At 40.9% G+C, this 19,404-nt stretch overlaps 1 protein-coding gene across 30 annotated transcripts in view; it reads right to left on the bottom strand.

The window, feature by feature from the left end:
• Window positions 1–19,404, bottom strand: part of EPB41L3 (erythrocyte membrane protein band 4.1 like 3) — a 198,123-nt gene that overhangs the window by 110,625 nt on the left and 68,094 nt on the right. For 26 of the 30 annotated variants that reach the window (XM_073331530.1, XM_073331515.1, XM_073331527.1 and 23 more), the window contains exon 2: window positions 19,269–19,368. The exons of the other annotated variants lie outside the window; for them this stretch is intronic. The gene's annotated coding sequence lies outside the window, so the exon portion shown is untranslated. The remainder of the gene's footprint in view (window positions 1–19,268; window positions 19,369–19,404) is intronic. 30 annotated transcript variants of the gene reach the window in all.

A 19,404-nucleotide genomic window follows, 5' to 3' on the forward strand; every position in this document is an offset into this window, starting at 1 on the left:
AAATTAAATAATCTGGACGTTATTGTTCCCCTCCTTCTCCCAAAGAACCAGCAACAGTGATTAGAGCATGTCATGAATTAATAATTTATCAATTGAAAAACAATTATTCAGTTATACAAGTGTAAAAAATGTTTTGATCAACTTATTTTGGGAGAACTTGTATTTAAAAAGGAAAATGTATTTTGAAGGTTCAGGCGTGATTAAATTATTTTATGAAATAATTAACCACCCCAGACCCAAGAAAAAAGGCATTAACGGAATACTGACCCAACCTCAACTATGCAGTGATGCTAGTGGGTGCTATTAATAGAAATGGAGGATTTCCCCATGCCATTTGCTGTCAAGAGCACAATGATTTGGAATTACCCAATTTTAACCATTAATGCAGATTCCCAGCACAACTGCAATTATAATTAGCATTTTGATAACCAAACTCAAGGTGAAAAATGCGTATTCTCTAGTTTTTATTTATATCTGGTCATGTGCAAGTGCTGTCATGCAGTTTCATGCTTTATCCTTGAATAAGGAGCAAACCATCACACTTGTTTGTGAAATTAATACGTATTTTTCTTCCTTACACATAAATCTTCTCTTGCCTAAGCTCTTAAAATGATTTCATATAAATCAGTTTCATATATCGAGAGCCAAATAAGCTGGGGCTTTAAAATGTTTAAAGCCACCATATGTTGAACACCACACTTTATTTTTATTCTACATTCACTTTGCCTCTTTGAGGCCTGCGGCAAACAGCTGTCATTAACATTCACCCCTTCTGCTAACACTTCCCTTAATCCCTGAAGGGCTTCCCAGCCTATAATTAAACTTTCCAGCTGCCGCGCTCATAGATGGCACCAATATGCATCACTTGTTTTATAATATTTCCTAAAAAAGCTCTTTTTACTGTTTTTAAGAGCCAGGCACTGGAACCACACCCCTTTTGAGATTCAAGTTTTGTGTTAAATATGCTCATTATCTTCTAAATCAGGTCATCTTTTATTAATTAATTTAACTTTAAAAAGTGGATTTATCAATAGCCTGAGTGCGAAAAAGAACTGAAGAATGGTGGCCGAAAGTGGGTAAACTCTTCCACATTATGAATGGCAAAATATTCTGAAAAGAACAGTATATCCACAACCATTTCCAAAAATGTTCAGTTTAATTCTAAAGCTCAGACACCAGTCTTACAATGAAATAGCTGTGGTCTGGAAGGCCATTCTGAATAAATGCAAGTGAAAGACCGAACATCTCACTTTGAAGCTTTTAATTTGGATTAGGATCATATATACACAACCACCTGAAAAGACTGCTTTTCACACATCAATAAATATCCTGTTTTCTGAATAGGGGTGAATAAACCTTTTTTTCCCCTGAATTTGAGCCCATTTGAACATCATGGCTGCAAAATTTTGATTTACTTAAACATTACTCAATTGGCAACTGAAAAAGGAGTAAAAATGCTTGAAATAAAAAGAAACCAAATACTCTGTTTATATGCCACATATCAACTACGGTAACTACTTGTGACAACGTAGCTTTTTGGGTAGGGGGTATTATGCTATCCCTTGTACAGTCATAGCACAGAAACAGTAGAAAAAATATTACACAACTGACAAATAAAAAAGTCAAACTTAGATAAGTTGAGCATCCAGAAAATAAAAAAAGCTTGAGAGGTTTGCAAAACCTATCATACGCTCTTGCTTCTAATTCACTGTGATGCTAGCAACCAGGCTGTGCAGTAGCTTATTTTCAAACTACAGATCTTGTACTCCATACATTAGAAATCAGGATGGAGCACTCAGTTTCAAAATACAAAAAAGCAACATTAGCACTTCAGCAGTAGAGCACTCTTACAAATAATAATTAAAAAAGTGAGATCTAAGTATTCAATTTATCTCAGAAGTACTAGGCAAGACTTAAAGCCAAAGCATGTTGTGACTTCTAAATGTTTTAAGACAAGACAAGGGAGTAACTGACCTAGAATGTTCATCAACAGGCTAAATAATTGCTTCATGGTAATATTTTATTGGGATTGTTGATGGACCTTTGCCAGTCTATTCACAAGAAGACTATTCACCGTAAGACTATTATAATTATATAATTATATAATATACTATTATTATAAGCTATTACCAGCAGGACAGTGGGGTGGGAGGAGGTATTGTTTCATGATTTCTGTGTGTATATAAAGTCTGCTGCAGTTTCCACGGTAAACATCTGATGAAGTGAGCTGTAGCTCACGAAATCTCATTCTAGGTCAGTTACTCCCTTGTCTTGTCTTAAAACATTTAGAAGTCACAACATGCTTTGACTTTAAGTCTAGCCTAGTACGTCAGAGATAAATTGAATACTTTGATCTAGCTTTCATGTTTCTGAAACTAAAGAATGCTTTAAAATGAGATTAAGGCTGCACCTTTCTAAAAGTTATCTGCTATTTAAACAAAATGGGGGCACCATCACAGGAAAGGAATGTATTAACTTTAAAATTACACTATTGTTGAGGTTGTTGATTTTCTTCTTGAGTTTCTCTAAGATGCCTTACCTTCAGATATTCACATGGCAAAGTCTTTTCTAAAAATTACATACTAGCTGTTCAGTTTAATAATTACTCGTGCTGGTTGGGAGTGTTTCGTAGAATCATAGAAGATTAGGGTTGGAAGAGACCTCAGGAGGTCATCTCGTCCAACCCCTTGCTCAAAGCAGGGCCAACACCAACTAAATCATCCCAGCCAGGGCTTTGTCAAGCCAGGCCTTAAAAACCTCTAAGGATGGAGATTCCATCACTGCCCTAGGTAAAATTATTTTCTGTTGAAAAAAATGCCAACTAATGGGACAGATTTTCTGGTCCCAAATGAAACTTCTGGTAGGTGTGGGAAAGCATTCACCCTATTATAGCCATTAGCCCAGTGGTTAGGACACTCATCTGGGACGTGGGAGACCAGGTTCAAATCAGGCACAGCAGGGCTTGAACGTGCGTCTCCCACACCTCAAGTGAGTGCCCTAGCTGCTTGGCTCTTGGCTATTCTGGGGTAGAGTTCTCTATAATTTTTGTAAAGGTCTTGATTTTGTTCTGCATCAGCATGGAAACAAATGCATCAGAATGGAAACCTCAAAATGAAATGTTCATGTAACAATTCTTGTTTTCTAGCCAACCTTAATAATTACACAGAAAATTGTCAGCTAAAATGAGCTAGATTCTTTGCTGTAGACTCTTAAAAGATTAATAATTCTGTTTCAGCCATGTCAAGTTTTAAAAAAAATCACTCCTTGCTAAGGATTATGTACAAGTCATACATGAAGCTTTACACTTTGTCCATGTATGAGTTATCCTTGTGGTAGTTTGGAAGGGGGGGGTAAGTGGGGAAATAATGTATTAGTAATTCTTTCAAAAACACAGTTGAAAGTTTCCTTCCATCCATCCCCCTACCTTAAACTGTTTTGGTTTTTTTTAAATCACCTTTGAGCACAGAGAGAGTATGAACTCTTTAAACTTCAAATGCAATTTTTTTGGAGCGTTATGATGAACATATGAAAGCAGAGTGTCTAACTGAAAACTGTTTGCACGTCTTAATTATAATGGTCATTACTAGCAGTGTAAGTGATATAATTTAAATATTCATATGGCTGAAACAGAATTATTAGTCTTTTAGGAGTCTACAGAATCTAGTTCACTATAGCTGACAATTTCTGTGTAATTATTAAACTCAACAGCTACTATGTAATTTTGGAAAGGGAGGTTTGCCACATCCCCAAACATAGTCTGGCTCTCAGATGTAATATCCAGGGGGGATCTGAAGGAGGCAGGGAGGGTCCACGTGGAGGCTCTATGTCCTCGGCACCCAATCCACTTCCTGTCCATCAGGCTGCAATGGTGCTATCCAGTCAGAGTCTTCCCTAGTAAAAGGCTGCCCCCAGAATTGGGCCCACATCCTGTCACAGGCTTGTATAGAAAAGGTAATACATAGGGCTGTTTTGCACTTTTTGCTTTATCTTGGTGGATCCAGGAGGTTTGTGCTCCCTCTGTTTTTTTCACCCTCCACCCAACTCCTGGCCTGATCAGTCCCCCTCCAGCCTGATCAGTCTCTACCCCCGCTGAGAGATTTCATTTGGCCCAGGAAAAGGATTTGGGGATTGTGCCACACAAGGTGCTGACCCAGCTCTCCACACGGGAGGAATGAGATCCCTGTGTGGAGGACCACCTCTACACATAGGTCGAAAATATTATTAGCAGAAAATATTATTCTTTATGGCAGACAGAGTGTAGAAGTGCTACTGTAGCTGCTTAAGGAGTTTACAAGGTACCCTGGCAAAGTCAGCAGAGCTTCTAACCTCTTCCCACCTGAATCCCCAGAGCAAGGACCTTATATGATTCTCAAGTGAAGAGCTTTAGATTGTACCTGTTTCCATCTTTTATTCATTTTAAATCTCTCTCTCTTTTTGGGGATGGGGGGGGAGGGAGATGGGACCACCCCCTTTCTAACTCCTTAAAAACTCGGGGGGGGGGGAGTTTAAAAGGTTGGGTTTTTTTGTTTTTGTTTTTTTTTTAAGTTTTTTTGTATAAGGTTCCACCATATACAAATTACAGCAAATGAAAGCGGTAAGGTTCCAATACATTATTAATTAGCTGCATTACACACACGTATTTCCTGCTTCTGTTTTCCTCATTATAGATGCAGTCTAATATATTATCTTTAAATCAATTAACATATGTATCAAACACACAGAACGAGCAATATAGCCAAGTTACTGTGGTGGTCAAAACCTCAGTTTTTCCATCTCCTGACTTTATGGCTTTCACTGTGCAGCTTTAGCAATGCGGGGTTAAATTAAATTTACCGATCTAATTTAAGTCTGCAATCTGCTCTACTGTTTTGATGTGGTCCTGGTAAATTTGTAGTGTCTAGCACATGATGGGCACCACCATTATGATTCATTTGTTTCTGGTAACAATGATACCTGTATGTAAAAATCAAATACAAATGACTTCTTGGGGAAAAAATTGCATTGCTCAGAACTCTCAAGTGGTGGGCCTGGTTACATGATGAAGAGGATAAAACTCGCCCTCCTCCCATCAGTGGCCAATTACAGAACTCCATACAATTGTGACTTGCCAGTGCAGGGGGTAGTAGGTCACATGTGGACCAGCACTGGGCGAATGAAGCTTGGTTTTTAGAGGCTACTGCAACGGGTGGGGACTCTGTGTGAAAATTGTACAGGTGATGTTGCTTTTCCACCTTCCTATGCATTGCAGTCCATGTACAGACACCCCCATCTGCAGGATGCTTTGGTTTTGGGCAATGGTGGAATGAGAGAAGAAGCTTGGTTGAACTGCTCTCCGAGGGATAGAGAGAGCGCTGTGCCTTAAACATCTGGTCATTCTGTTTTGGTGCTTTCCTTGTAATAAATTGTGGAACTGTGTGATAAATTCATCTTTGAATGCCTCACTGTATTTTGCTCACTCATTTTATCTTTCACTGGACTATTTTTAATATTCTAAGTCTCTGCAAAGTTTCAAACAGCTGCCTTCTTTTGCTGGTGAGGAATGGCACACATGAATTTGGGATGGTTCCATTACTCACAAGCACTGAAGCCATGAGTGTCTTAAGAAAATCCTCCCAAGAGAGTATTAAAAAATATTTATTCCACACCACATCAGATTTTCAGCATATGCTACATATTTTACAGAAATAATATTTAATAATGTCTAAAGTCATTAGTCTTTGGTACTAATTTTGTATCCCTCAATTTTTAAAGCTAGGGGCCTTTGTTAACAGGTGTCCAACAGTTCTGGGCTCACAGAGAAAACAACTAAAAGTTGGAAAAAAAGTTACTTAAAATTGCTTTCAAAACATCACACGATATCAAGATCAGATCTACAGAAATCTACAAGAGCTAGAAACAAAAGCCTGATACCCAGTGGGATTCCAGGCCTGATGGGTTGCCAGATATTGGACTTCAAATAGTATGGTCAAGGACTGAATAGTGGCCTAACTAACACCTCCGATCAGTGATAATGCAATTTTTAAGTAGGAAGCCATTCTGTTCATGCTATCACGCAAACACATTCATACTCAAGGTTATGTACTGTATAAACTTTTATTTTCTTTTTTAAGTTATTGTTCATGCACAGTAACTACCATTCGATCACTATCTTAGCAGCTTTTTAATGCCAATCTCCTACAACACAGAAATTAATAACTGCTTCTCAATTCTATTTTGCAAAAATCAAAAAAACATCATACCAGTGTGAAAAGCATCCAAAACAGAGAAAGGGAGATTTGCACTCAGCTGAACTACTTTTGTTTAGAAAATTAATAGACAATGCATTTCCTTGGCTGAGACCTTGGCTCATTTGCCAAGCTCCATCGCACAGTGTTTTTATTTTTTTACAACTTTATAAGCCGAGAGGACATTATTAAGGAAACATATCCTCAACTCTGGGGTTATGAACAGAGACAACCAGCCCCAGAGCTGCTTAAAAGGAATGTGGCAAGGCATTTTTAATAATCTAAATATATCTATTTAACAGTTTATAACCCCCTGGAAGCTAGAAAATGACATCTGTCTCCTTATTGAAATTTGTATCACCATGGCATGTACACAATAATTTGTTGCTATAACATCTAATACATACTGGTATCTGTTCTATGAAAACACACCATAGAAAGAGGTGTTTCAATTCGGGAGGGGTGGGAGGCAGGGAACAAATATTTGCACAGACTTTCCAAACAGTTCCAAAGGCAGGTCAAGTTTGGGGCCAAGCATTCTGGAGTGAGTTTTTTCAAAGTAATGTGACAAAATCAGAGTGGAGTATCAGGCATCCTCATTCCTACATGTTGCCTTGCCCTTTGGACAGAATAAACACTGACAAGATTACAAAAATGTCAGTGAAAAAAGGAAGGGCAAACAGCAAAGCAGCACAGTACAGCTGCTACTGTGGTGAGACACTGCCGATACTCAGAACAATGAGGTACTGCAGGAAATGCACTGCTCTTGTCGACAGACGGGATAATTAAAGAGAAAGTAGCAATCAGAAGGGACTGAATGCAAGAACAGCCAAAGAACCTACTTTGATACAGAGGATCTTGTTACGTAGTCTACACACATCTTTAACCAATGCAGTGGTAGTATAAACTCCCATTAATTAAAAACATTCTAAATGTAATCTACAAGCGAAGCATAGATGCAAAGCATGTTTTCAAAACTACCTCACAGGAGTCTTTTAAATACTTAAGATATTTCCAGAGCAAACCATTTGCTAACAGAACATTACAGAGAATTTAAGCACGACTTTTTTTAAAAAAAATACCATCCTTATTATTAATCATTTCTATTACCACAGCATCTAGGAGCCCTACTCATGGACCAACACTCTATGGGTATATCTGTCTATGCTGCAACAAGGAGTGAGCCTCCCAGCGAGGATAGGCAGATTCATGCTACCAGGGCTCGAGGTAAAAAGGGCAGTGTGGACACAGCTGCACTGGCAGAGGCCACCTGAGCTAGGGTAGCTAGCTCGAGCATCCACCAGTGCAGTAACATCCACACTGCTATTTTTAGCATGCTAGCTTGAGTCTGTCCACCCAGACTGGAAGACTCGCACTCAGCTGCTGGGTAAACATACCCTAAAGTGCTGAGTATTGTACAAACAAACCAGAATCCCTCCACAATTGCTTAACTCTGCACCTCCTTCTTCATTAACTGGGTGCAGTGAAGAGATGGCATTACCTACTCTGGGATCCCAAACCCGCAGGAAAACTAGGGTTTTTTTGGGGAGGCACATGTTTGAAAAAAAACACCAAGAAACAAAAACAAACAAAACTATAAGCTGGAGTTAAGCTTGCAAATGTCCATCCGTTACTTAATGGGAAAGGCTTTTAAGGAAAGATTTGTTTTCTCAGAAAACACAAACGTTTGATAGCATGGAATTTGTATGTTAAGATTCACCTAAAGAAAAAGATTTGTATGTTAAGATTTGTATTTGAATTTGTATGTTAAGATTCACCTAAAGAAAAAGAATGATAAAGTATGGAAGTACAGAGTTAAGGTAACCTACACAACCTTAATTCTGATCTACAAGCATGCAGTTTGATGGAAAAAATAAGGAGTTTAAGAAATTCAGTGGGCAGATGCAGGTTGTCTTAAATCAACTAAATCTGTGCAAAGTTAGAAACTCCAGAGGGGGCACATTTCATAACATATGAGGAAGCAGCTTTCACAACGTAAAGTTCCCTCATAACCTCCAAGGCTACTCAAAGTACCACTCTCATCAAGACCAAACACATTTGGTGTTTCTAGGCCAAACCATTCATTAGTAACATTTTAGTCACAGGGATTTTTAGAAAAAGTCATGGACAAGTCACGGACAATAAACAAAAATTCATAGGGTGTGACCAATCCATGACTTTTACTATATACCCATGACTAAAACTTGGTGGGGGGGGGGGGGCGGCTCAGGAGGTCAGCCCTGGGGATGTCCCGGGTGCTGGGGAGGGAGTTGCAGCTGCAGGGGGCACCGCGGGTGGTCTGGCGGGGGGGGGGGTGCACGGGGGGAGTCATGGCTCAGGGGGGCACTGCGGGTGCTTGAGGGGAGGGGGGGGAAGAGATGGGGCAGGCTCCCTACCCAGCTCCCAGGAAGCGACAACCTCCATCACCTAGCTCCATCTCCGCTCTGCCCCCAAGCCCTGGTTCTGCAGCTCCCACTGGCTGGGAACCGTGGCCAATGGGAGCTGCAGGGGCAGTGCCTACAGGTGGAGGCAGCACATGGAGCTAGGAGATGAGGACGGGGAGTTCCTGTTTTCCTTCTGGGGAGCCCCTCCCAGGTAAGCACCATCCCGCACCCCCAGCCATGAGCCTCACCACACCCAAACTCCTACTGCTGGGATGGGGAGACTCGAGACTGCCCCAGCAGTGGCCAGCGCGCCTGGCCCAAGGGCTGCCAGAGCTGCTCAGGCGGCCCCTGGGCCAGGCGCACTGCGCTGCTGCAGAAGTCACAGAGGTCATGGAAAGTCACGGAATCTGTGACCTCCGTAACAAACACAGAGTCTTATTCATGAGTTATGATGGAGACAGAATTAAACATTTGGCATGGATTTAAGAGAAAACATAAATTTCATCTTTCTCCATAAAAAAATACTGACTTGATGAAAAATGTGAAAGTCAGCTTTTCTTTCAGTTTTGTGCTTGTGGTAAATACACTGAGCAAAGCTTGGGAAAAGTAGAGATGATGGCATAATCAAGATATTTATCTTAGTGATAAGGTCCTAAAGCCCAGGCACCAGCCCGAGCCCAAACATCTCCACTGCAATTGAACAGCCCCTTAGTCCAAATCATCTGGTGCGAGCCAGCTGTGGGATTTTAATTACAGTGTAGATATAGCCTCTTGGCTGAGACTGTAGACCAGAGCACTGAGAGCACTCCGTGTGGGGAGGAAAAAAACCAAGACACAGGATCTTAGAAAAAAGGGAAACCTGTTATTTCAAGGAAGGGTCCACAGTTTCCTAGTGGTTTTGCATCTTCTTTTCCCTTCTCCCCTGGCTGCTCAGTGATCCAGTCTATGGAAAAGCTCCTTATCTGAGCTGCATACAGCATATAGAAGCAGGCAAGAGGGCAAAGCATCAACAACCTAGGAAAGAGGAGTCCTGCTATCCCCATTAAGAAAATGAGTGAGAAAATTTGTATCCAGGTATGAGATTATGCCTGTGAAATGTCAGATGGATGGTTTAGTTTTGTATGAATTGGGGTCAGTAGGGATGGGTCAAAATCAGGCTGGCTTTAGATGTAACTTTGAAGAGTGCAGTGTCTCCCCATACCATCAATATTTAATGACGTGGTGTATTCAATTATGCACATATATAAGTAGACATGCATTTAATATATGCAGAGAGAGAGCCTAACTGAATATATTTACATCTCTGAATGAAGTGGGTGGGGGCTCTTTCCTATCACAAGGCATCAGGGTTCTCTCAGTGGAGGTCGAGAGGCTTTTCTTCCCCAGCACCTCACCTCAAAGGATCCACAAGCAGCATCAGGCCTCACAGCTCTTAATAAACTAAATCAGCCAAACCACCCTGCAGCAGCTGAGGCTTTTTTGAAGGCAACGGGACTGCAGGGCTGTGACTCAACATAGAATTCAAACCAGTAGGAATAGTAATGCCAAAATGAACTGGAAAACCCTGCCTGTAATTACGGTCTGTTCAGTCTGCAGCAATGGGATGAATTATCCACACTAATGCTACAACTAAGCGACCAAATACAACAGTGTGCTGGCACACTATTAAAGGACGCTTATAACTGCCATGTTTCAAATTCCATTAGCCCTCTAGCAGAAGGCCTGCAAAAGTCTTTAATAAATCATAGAAATCAGAGATGGAAATTAGGTCAACCTGTCCATCCATCTCCACCACAAGTTTGTTTCCTATATTGTACTGCTGAGTGCTCTGTCTAGTCAACTTTTAAATGATTCAAGCGATGGGCTTTCTACTAGCTCCCCAAGGAGACTGTTTACACAGTCCAATAAGTCTCACTGTTAGTACATTTCCCCCTGATTATCCAGCCCATCTTTTCCTTTGCTCAATTTTATTATGTTATCCCTATTTATACCCCCTGGATCATCCTGAATCTGCTCTTAATACTACTGTTCAACTAAAATTTTTGCTCAAAAAACTTTCTTTTGCCGCTCCTGTAGTCCACTAAAATTTGCTACTATTTTTAGGAGAAAAAGGTGGCGGTTAAGGAATGAAAAGCTACCAACTAGAGCTGTACTACAATAGTGCTCCAATACATGGAAACAACATTACTGTTCTCTTTTATAGAGAGAGAGATAGCCCTTCATTTTTGGGTTTTATTTTATTTAATTTTTCCCAGGAATTTATCAGCGTTTATTACAACAACAAAAAGATGAAAATCAGTGGAAAAAGCTATTAATAATTTTTCTGGTTAAATATCGGGGTTTATTTTGGTGGACGGAAGGACAGGGGAAAAAGTATTCAGTAGATTAATGATTTGATGAATGGAATTCAATGTGGTTTGCTGCAGAATTAAAACAGAAGTCAAAACACAATGCTACCTCTGAGTTTAAGAAAACAATACAACTCTAATATCCAAATAAAACTTTTAATTTGAATAAATAGTTTACTGTTGTAGACAGAACTATCGGCTTATAAATATTTACATTTAATAATTGGGACACACAATTTGCAGCGCATACACTCAGCTTCATCCTTTTCGCCTGTTTTTTTTTTTAAACTTTTGAATATTTCCTTGTGTTCTGAAATGAATTCTGATATGGATTTTCATTTTCTTCCCATTTTAGTGTGTCAGGTCTTTAAATATTTATCTGCTAACAGCCTGAAATATGTATGTGGTAGGCATGAGATTCATCAGTACATTCAGATGCGTATGCACTTCAGAGATTGCATGCATGCCTGTTTGTTTATTGTGTGTATCTTCTAGACTAATATATAACCTTACTTCAACAGGCAGGTTTGCATATACACAGACTAATGTGTTCTCGTAATACATATATCTCATGCAATGTACTGTATTTTCCTAATAAAACAAGTTATTTTTTATATATTTGAATGATACAAAAAATAGGGTGAAAACTGGAAAAAAAAACCCCCACGAATAATGCTTTTTGTAAAACCTGGGAGTTTACAGTAAAAATCGGTTTAAACTGAAAATGAAGGGGCTTAATTATATATAATTAACAGAAATTTTCTGCATTCTATAGTGATCCATAAAGAGACATGGGGAATGCATGTTGCAGTGTAAGAAATTAACAATGTTATCACATATTTGACTATTACATCTTGGGCCTGGTGCTCCATTTCTTTTCTTAAATTTTACACTAGTATCAATCCACTGAAATCAATGACTACACCAGCCAGAGGTGAAAGTAAGTCAGTAAGCTCCGGTACGGCATACTGGCCAGAGCCGGTGACCGTACTGGGGCAGCCCGGCTTCCCCAGGGAGCAATTTAAAGGGCCTGAGGCTCCCAGCAGTGGCTGGAGCCCCAGGTCCTTTAAATTGCCTCCAGAGCCCTGCTGCTGGAGCCCTGGGGTAGAGGCTGCAGGGCTCCGGCAGCTATTTGAAGGGCCTGGGGCTCCCCTGCTTCTACCGCCCGGGCCCTTTAAATAGCCACCGGAGCCCCACCACCGCTACTCCAGGGCTCCGGTGGCTATTTAAAGGACCGGGGCGGTAGAAGCAGGGGAGCCGTGGGCCCTTTAAATAGGCCCCGGAGCCCTGGGATAGCGGGGGCTCCAGGGGCTATTTAACGGGCCAGGGCTCCAGCTGCCTCTGCCACCCCGGGCCTTTAAACAGCCGCTTCCCCAGGGCTCCGGCAGCTATTTAAAGGGCTAGGGTGGTAGAACAGGGGAGCGCCGGGACCTTTAAATAGCCCTCGGAGTCCCGGGCTGCTGCTGCTACCCCAGTGGGGGAGGGGGAGTAGCACTCACCTTACAGGGTGGGCTGGGGCTGGCTCTGATCCCCTCAACCCTGCCCCTTCCACCCTAGGCCCCGCCCCTTCCGGGGGCCAGAGCTGGCCCCAGAGTACTGGTAAGTCACTCGACTTACTCCAATGTTGTCCTGTTGTCAGGGGTGAAAGTAACATATTGGTTAATCAAGCCTCGGTATCCGAAGACTACTGGCTGAGAGTCAGCTTGCTCTAGTGGATAGAGCATAGGACTGGGAATCAAGAGCTATGGGTTCTATTCCCAGCTAACTTGGGCTCAGGTTAAGGAGTTGTTCAATTGCAGTGTAAATGTCCAGGCTTGGGCCTGAGCAAAGGCTCTAGGACCCTGCAAGGTGGGAGGGTCCCAGACCCTGGGCTGCAGCCCAAACATCTACATCACAATGACACAGTCCCACACACCTGAGACAGCTGGCACAGTCAAGGGTGTCTAATGGCAGTGTAGACACACCTTGTCTGTCTTACCTGTTTAGATCAAAAGGTCTTTGCACCAGGGTCTAGAGGTCTAATTATGCCCGATCTTAGTCCGAGAGGATCAAGTTATTTCCTGACCCTTTCCAGGAATCTGAGTCAGTGCTCCTTCCTCCTGCCTGTGAGTTCAGCACCTCTTGCCCATGGGGTCAGCTCACCTCCCCCTGCCTGTGGGGTCAGCACGGCAGGAGTAACATTCTGCGGAGTGAGGGGTGCTGTGATTCTTCCACCCATCACACAAAGCGCAGCAAGGTGGTGGTGGCCAGCACGGGCAGGAGAAGGACAGCTGACTTGACCTGTGCCCAAGAAGGTCCAGTTGTTTTCCCACCCCACCCATCCCAGACCTGACACTTGGAGTCAGGTCCCATTAGGTTCAGGTCGGGTTGAAGGGTTCTATGTCCTTCTCTTACTATGCATACAGTGCCTAGGACACAAGGACTTCCAGTCAAACAGTGAGATATAATAAATATAATACTACTATCACTATTCAGAAACATCACCTTTTTATATCTGAACTTCCAGTTATGCCTTTTCTTATTGAAGATAATATACATTGCATAATGGGGGTGTATGGGGTGAATTTAACAGGCAATACCACTGCATAGGAGACAGCTACACCCAGAAAGGGTGGTTTGCTTGCAGCTGGTGCTGGCAATTCACTCAACTCTCATCCAAATCTAGTGAGAGTAGCTGGCGGTGGTGATCACGTAGCAAAAGGCGTGTCTGGCCCTCCAAGTGCATGCCAAGGAGTCATGATTGAACACTTGGCAAATATTAGACCACAGAAATTGAATGAAGATAGAAATTCGGCCCCATAGCAACTGCTGAGCTGAGAGATGGAAATCAAAGATGACGACACTGCCACATGACACAAACCCTTCATTATAAACAACTATTCGCTAACGTACATTTATTTCAAATTGACTCCAGACTCTTGGCCAGGAAAAGTACAGAAAGTAATCATACAATAATGGGAGGGAAGGGAGAGGTTCTCCCTTTTGGGTGAGAGCAGAAGTACTAGCCAATTTTTCTAAATCAGTGCTCCTTGCTATTAACAAACAAAACCATATCTGCACAAAGGAAAAAGGAAGAAAGGAAAGATACAATTACGTATGCAAGGTAATTTTTAAAGTGATATATTGCTATCAACTTCTGAAAAGTTGACCAGTAATAACTCAACAAAAATGCTAACCTCTCTGATTACTTCATCTGATTACCATCTCCAGAACCCTTAGGGAAGCTCTCAGTATAACTAACTAATGTTCACAGACCCAAATTCTGAGGCCTTTACTTTACTGAATAGTTCCAAGCTCTATAAGTAGGCGTAGTGATTTCTATGGGACTATTTGCAGAGTTAGGTGCTACTCTGCACAAGTGAGGGTGCAGGAATCCGGCCCCGAGTCAGTCTAAAACATACTTTTCCTGGGTCTGCAAGAACCTTCTCTTCAGTTTGTTTGTTACGGTCTTTTTAAGTAACATTTTTGATTGCAACCTCTACTCCTGAGGAAACAGTGAGGTGTCATTTACAGTTGCCCCTGGTTTCATGAGGACCAGACATCACCACCCCCACCAGGGATCAATGACATAAATAATCCCCAGTAATGTCACAACTGCATTGTGTGGCTGATTTTCTGCAAGGTTCTGTACCACCTGCTGCCACTGGGAAACTCTTGTAGGGGCTGGAGATGTTCCAGCCCATTGAGGCTGCAATACATGTGGTTTCCACAGGGACTTCTTGGCCTGAAGCATGTAGACCGCACTCAGCAGTGCGAGGAGAAAATGAGCAAGGAATAGGGGCTTCTTTTGGACTACCTCAGATTGCACTCTCATCCCCCTTTTGCCTCTGCTCCTGTTTTTCCAGACCTAGCACAAAATATTGGATTTCTGAGAGGGGTGGCAAGATGGTTAACCTTGGGTGTGAGGCAGGAGTAGGGATTGTTCTGAGGATTGTCCGATAGGAAAGGGTTAAGAGCTGAGTGTGTGGTTCTGAGCTGTAGAGAGGTTAAGTAAGGAGGGTGAGGAGTGTTCCTGAGGGCGGTGGATGAGGAGCGTTCCTGAGCCAATAGGGGTTGGGTTGGAGAGGTTCTGACTCACGAGGGGATGGATTTAGTTGGCATGGTTGATTCTGCAAGGAAGAAGTCAGTTGGTGAATTAAGTTGTAGGTCAGTTGGCAGTGTGGGTGGAAGAAGGAGATGGTAGGGCAAGAGCTAGATTTGAAGGGAAGAGATTGGGACTAGGAGACAACAGTGACATGCTGACAATGATAAATATACTGTTATCGTCTACCCTGCCCTTTACTGTGAACTGCTCCAGTTTTTCACTTTGAAAGAGAGAATGGGTAAGAGAGAAGAGAAAACACAGTACCCCTTTTCCTTTTTCCCTCATCCCCAACACTCCTCTTACTGTACCCCCAACCCACTTACCAGAGCATGTCAGTTTTTCCACTTGAAAAATATAATCCCCTTACAGGGAGACTGCTCCCCACAGTACCATCAGCTATCCTGGGCACCAGCTGCCACTGACAACCTCTTTTAGGAAAAAATGCTGTTTTAAGAGCCAAATCTACTTCACAATGTACATATATCGTACGAGGGTAGTCTCTCTAGCTTTTAACTCAGGAACTTCAACTTCATTCCACCCCATTCAAGAGTTTTATAGACCTCCTCTAATGCGACTTATGGATGCTATTATATTTATCAATGTTACAGTGCTTCCACACAGACACACATTAATCATAATCCTAGAATATCAGGGTTGGAAGGGACCTCAGGAGGTCATCTAGTCCAACCCCTGCTCAAAGCAGGACCAATCCCCAATTTTTGCCCCCGATCCTTAAATGGCCCCCTCAAGGATTGAACTCACAACCCTGGATTTAGTAGGCCAATGCTCAAACCACTGAGCTATCCCTCCCCGCATATGTAAATACTTGTATATGCTCATAACAGTACACATTATTTCAATTGTTCTTTTCCCCTAAAATTTTATACACTGATCACATATGCTTTTAATATTTTCTTCTAGCCCTGTTTCCCCCCCAATACCAAGTCCCCTTGGTTTCCACATTCTTTTTTAACCCTATAAATGAAAACCTTTTCACAGTGGTATCAGACATCTGGTGGACAATTTTCCCCTCCCTTCCCCTGTTTCCTCCCTCTCTCTCCCAACACTCACACACTTACTCCTACCTTGGTTTCTCATCTTGCACAGAGATTCAAATGTTATAGATTAAGAACTCAATGAAAAATGACTGTCTTTCTGTAAAGCAGAGTGCTTTCAAAATGAACCATCTGTACAGTAGAGGGTGGTGGAAGACTGTGAGGATTGAAAGTGAAAACAAATATTTCATATAAGCACCCTACAGACAGGAAACACTCACCAGGCCTCATTTTATTTATGTATCACCTTTCATGCATTGTATCTCACTGACTGCATCCTAAGCAAGTCACAAGTGATTCAGAAGGCTAAGATATGGAATGTTCATGAAAGCAAGAATTAAATATAATCATTTAGTTCTGCTGGTACAATAGAATAATAAACAATGACCAGGTGAAATGTGAACATTAAATTTTAATTTAGGTTAAAAGGCAAAAAGTCAATTATTTGAGTTTATTTATTCAGTAATTCACAAGGGAAAAACACTGAATCTGCATGCGACATTTCCACATTATCCTCATATTAACTCAGTTGTCTCAAATACTGAGACCCCATTTCTGGGGTTTTTTTCCCAGCCAATCAGTTCTAAACATTCTTCCTGAGGTTCCTCTGCACTGATGCCCATAGTGACAACCATTAGTAATGGCAGGGGCAGGAGCAATAAGCCTGCAGGACTTCTCTTACTGAAGGCAGACTGATAGGTTAGCTATTATTTCTTCTCTACTACCCGAGCTGTTCTTTCTCCCAGATGTCAAGAGCTTTGGAAGGTCATCCTCTTTCCTATTACACATCTAGCAGTCTCTCACTAGATAATTGAAATATTAGGTCCATTGCCAGGGTAAGAAACGGAAGCTCTGCTTAAGGAAATGTTCATGTCCCGTTATGACCCACATATGGACCTTCTGATAATACGGAAAAATCGATACGATTCCTCTTAGTTACAAGCTTGTGGAATCAAAACTATAGCCAGACTTCTTGTTTTCAACAAGTGCACACCGGAGTATATATTAAACACCTAATTTCAGAAATTAATCAGTCAATACTTCCCTCATCACCACAAATTGGGGGGGGGGGAGGGAGAAAGGGTAGAAGTTCATTTTCAGTGTTAGACAGCTTTCAGGATATTTTTTTTAACCTGCTCATATCTATAAAGTCTTTAAAAAAGTTTGCTACTGCAGTAAACGTCTCAGCTATTAACTACCCTTTTCTAAATCTATTTTCATTTAGCATTCTACATTTGTGGATAATAATATAAGACTTTTTTGCGTGTTCTACAGGTTGTGCACCTAGTATAAACAATCCACCTAGAGAATTAATATACCCTATTCAGGAACCCATCACACAATTCTCAGCGCAGCTGGGAAGTAATCACTTTTTTCAAAATTATATTCATATTTATCACTGATTGATTAAATTAAATTAGAAGTCAAAGCCCTAACAGAACACTCTGAAAATTCAAACACTTTTTCAGGAATGTAATGTCTTGCCAGTATAAAATGCGATAAATAGGATCCTGAAACAAAACATAGCACAACATTGTCATCTACATTTAAAGAACCACATCCTTCCAAATAAATGTACTTAAACGAGTAACCACACTGATTTCAATGGACCTACTCCAGGTTAGTCATGTGTACTTGCAGAATTAGACCTATATTCTGTATTTCAAAGGAAAAAAACTTCATGGTTGTAAAAGCAAGTACTTTTGAGTATGTTGTCAGAGTAGTAACTGATACCACTGATATACTGAATCTTAGGAACCAAATGTTCTTTTGTAACATACTTTAAAAATTCTTTGACTGTTCCTCCGTGTCATATACCACCGTTTACTGGTACATGAGAATTACATGAATCAAGTTTAAATATTACCCACTGAATGAATACCCAATTTCAAGTTCTATTTTACTGTTAGTTAAATCAAAATAAATACTTAAAATACAAGAAAGACATTTTACATAAATTTTAACAAGGAATACATCATTTCCAGTACACCAAAACATATAATATACCTAGCAAAGAAATATGTTAAATGAATACATTTCCATATATCAAACTGATTGTGAATATTCACATTGTTTGAGAGCTTCATTGTTTTATAAATAAACTACAAAGTCCTCACACAAATAGAGGATTTTTCCTCTTAGAGGAAATTTTTGTTCAGCAAGGGTAAATATTTTGCAGATTTCCACTACAGATGAAAACCTGCATCTCATCTTGTTTTATCTGTAAATATATACAAACTTTAGATTCACCTCTACTTGTTCCTCCTTTGGGGAAAAAAAAAATGCCCAACAGCTGTGCTGCAGTTCCTAAGGCAAGGCTGCATCAGTCTCGTTCATGTAGTAGACACAAAGTTAAAACAAAGATGGTTCAGACAGTCTGATTTTCAGTGCCCCACCCTCATTTCCTTGAGCCAGAGTGATGTCATAACAAGGCAGCGCAATGACTTCATTGCTACAGTTCTCCTTGCTTCTGGGCACGCACCCCCGCTTTTCTTCACGACAAAGACAAAACCTTTAGACCACAGTAGCAAGTCAAAGGCAGACTGACATCAGATGAGCTCTTATAATGTACCTGTCAAGTTTCCAATAATATTGGCTAACCCTTTAGAAGAAAAACATCACTGGCATCAATAAACATCACTTTAATAAGGGGACGCCACTGTAAGATGAATTAGGTGAAGGGAGATTCAATGTTGGCTATATTAGTATGATTAAATAAAGTAGGATATATTAAAAATATTTCACAATGTGTTTAAGCTAATATTCTCTGGTTCTAATCATTCACCACTGCAGTGAACAGGACTGTAGCAAAACAGAATCACAAGGAGCCTTCCTGTTCTAATGGAATCATACAGAATAAACTTGCAGTCGCTCTTCACTCTAATGTGGTGATCCCTCTCTTTCCATCCACTATATTATTTCTGATGTGCAAATTTCATCGTCATGTTAGAGTGGAGAGTTCCCATCCAAGGAGAGTGGTACAACAACATGAAAGAAAAAAAATACTGATGCAGCAAATTGTCACACAACGATTTTAACCAATTAACTGACACAGGAAGATTAACTTTGCTTCTTATATTGTACTTAAAGGTTATCTTCAATATTTATTTTGAACAAACCACTATATTAACTTAACCAAAGTCTAACAGTAAATTAAGAGTGAAAACACTTACTTTAATTCTAGATTATTTAACTGTAAATGGTTCACTGCGTAGGAGATAACACTACTGTGGAGAGTGTCACCTTTAACCTGTGATTCTTCAGTTCTTCTCCCTAAAAAATTACAAGTCAAGTGAAATAAGTACTTTT

Source organism: Lepidochelys kempii, chromosome 2 (genome assembly GCF_965140265.1).
Source record: "Lepidochelys kempii isolate rLepKem1 chromosome 2, rLepKem1.hap2, whole genome shotgun sequence".
In the NCBI taxonomy this organism is placed as follows: domain Eukaryota; kingdom Metazoa; phylum Chordata; order Testudines; family Cheloniidae; genus Lepidochelys; species Lepidochelys kempii.